This window comes from Bison bison, unplaced genomic scaffold (assembly GCF_000754665.1).
Source record: "Bison bison bison isolate TAMUID 2011002044 unplaced genomic scaffold, Bison_UMD1.0 scf7180017845407, whole genome shotgun sequence".
Lineage (NCBI taxonomy): Eukaryota > Metazoa > Chordata > Mammalia > Artiodactyla > Bovidae > Bison > Bison bison.
Genome location: NW_011475980.1, coordinates 64,917 through 66,931, shown reverse-complemented (window position 1 = coordinate 66,931; position 2,015 = coordinate 64,917). Strand labels below are relative to the sequence as shown.

Genomic DNA, 2,015 nt, shown 5'->3' with positions numbered 1-2,015 from the left:
CGCTGGGGTGGCCCAGGCTCTGGCGGAGTCCTCAAGGGCAAGGATTCTGTTGAGCTGAGCAGTGGGGCCTGGGCGCTGACCACACTGCCCGCTTCTGCAGATGTGGGGAGACCTCCCACTCTCGGGCGTTCCCCTGCCCATCCTGGGGTTCCACCCCCATCTTTGCCCCCAAATGGGGCCCCGGGCTTCCCCAGCCAGGCTGTGGATGTGAGAACAGGGCACACCTTTCAGGGGGTTCTGGGGGAAGGTCCCAGAGTGAGTGTTAGGAACCTGGAGAGATCTCTGCCCGCCCCCCATCACCCGGGCCTTGGAGGACAGCAGGCCCAGGCCAGCTCTGCCTTGCAGCCCCATCATAGCAACCCTGGCCCGGCGCCCAGGGTGGAGGACACTCACGGCCCAGGAGATGGGCTCCTCTCCCCACATTGCTCCTCAGACACCCACCTGTTCCTTTTCAAGGTGGGAGAACTGACGTTCCGAGTGACCTTTAGGGCAGCAGCACCCACAGTTCACTGTGTGTGGGACGTGAGGGTAGTTCTCCAAAGTGACTGTTTACCTTCCCACTGGCCTCGAGAGGCAGGTCCCACCACCCTGGAGGAGCGGACAGAGGTGTGGTGGGGCCAGACACCCGCCCTCAGGGTCAGCACCTGGCTGAGAGCCAGCCGGTTGGGCTCCAGAGGGCAGACCCAAGGCCCCCGCCCCCCCAGCAGAAAGGACACGCTCGGCTGGTCATCGGATCTCGATACCGGCAACCCTGGAGTCCGAGGGCCTTCACTCCACACAGACCCAGGGCAGGAGCCGGGCCGTGTCTGCCTGGGGCCCAGCCAGCTCCGGCACGGACCAGACCCACCTCTTGGAAGACGGGACGTCCAGGGATGGCGCTGGGAGACGCGTCCTCCCTGCAGACCCCCACCCTTGCCCACGCCCCGAGCTGAGGGCTCACCCTGCTGGCTGCCCCCCGCCCCTACCCCAGCCGCCCTGTCCGCACCTGGAGCCCCGCTCCTGGGAGGCTGGAAGCTTAGGAAAGGCCCACACAATTGTCACTCTCTGAGCCTCTGATTACAGAAGTCCCCGGATTAGCCGCTCAGGTAACGCTCATCTTGGGGAAACCTGTGACTCAGCAGTCTCTGAAGTAAATGATTTAACTGCAAGCCCAGCAAGCTGGGCAGTCAGATGCTGAGCACAGACCACTGCCTGCTGGCCAGCGCGGGCCAGCTCAGCCTGAGCCCACCGCTGCACGCCCCACCTGCAGACTGAGCCAGAGGGTCCCCGGGACAGACGCGCCAGGCCTGAACTACCCGCCGAGCCTGGGAGGGGGTCCCTCAGGTAAGAGTCCCCCAGGGCCCGCTGCAGGACAGCGGGGCTCTGGACTACCTAGCCACAGCAGAGGTCAGCGCCCCCGTCTGCAGAGTGGCAAGGCCCGACCCCAAGGTTTCCTCTGTGGACTCCCAGGCGTTCAAACAGTCCTCAACCGACGCCTCTGGACCCCGGAATTCTGGCTGAGCTCAGGGGACCCCATGTGGTGTGCTCACCCAACAGAGCCCCCAGGGGCAGCGCCTGCCTCATGCAGGGCCGGACCTGAACCCACCCTCCTCACGCAGGGCCACCCCAGGCCCCAGGGCCCAGCCCCACGTGCACCTGCCGGGGTGACCAGGCTCTGAGCGGGCAGAGACCATCACGAGGAGGGCATCAAGAGCAGAAGGCCGGAGGGCCCTCAGGACAGCTGGGAACAGTGCCCCGGTGCTCGCTGAGCAGGCGGCAGGTCGGGCTGGGCCCACGCGGCAGGCTGCCCTCTGGACGGTGAGGACAGTTGGCACACGCTTCCCAAGGTGCCCGTGGGGTCTGAGCCAGAACCCAGCTGCGTTAACTCGCGCTGGGAAAGGGGGCCTGCCATCCAGGACCCCCTGGCAGGCGACAGGCGTGTAGCCTCACTGCCCCCGCAGCTGCACCACACACACAGGAGGTCTGCCCGAGGAGCGGCCACGGCAGGCGCTGCTGCAGCGTGGACTCGGGGCTCC

The 2,015-nt window shown here is 66.6% G+C and overlaps 2 protein-coding genes across 4 annotated transcripts in view; one reads left to right on the top strand and one right to left on the bottom strand.

The window, feature by feature from the left end:
- Window positions 1-2,015, bottom strand: part of IDUA (iduronidase, alpha-L-) — a gene marked incomplete at its 3' end in the record, with an annotated part of 19,939 nt that overhangs the window by 10,330 nt on the left and 7,594 nt on the right. The gene's annotated exons all lie outside the window — the stretch shown is intronic.
- SLC26A1 (solute carrier family 26 (anion exchanger), member 1) overlaps window positions 986-2,015 on the top strand; it is a 5,128-nt gene continuing 4,098 nt past the window's right edge. The window contains exons 1-2 of one of the 3 annotated variants that reach the window (XM_010834278.1): window positions 986-1,323; window positions 1,599-1,797. The gene's annotated coding sequence lies outside the window, so the exon portion shown is untranslated. Of the gene's footprint in view, window positions 1,798-2,015 lie in introns of all 3 variants that reach the window. The other 2 variants (XM_010834262.1, XM_010834270.1) reach the window with 2 other exon arrangements.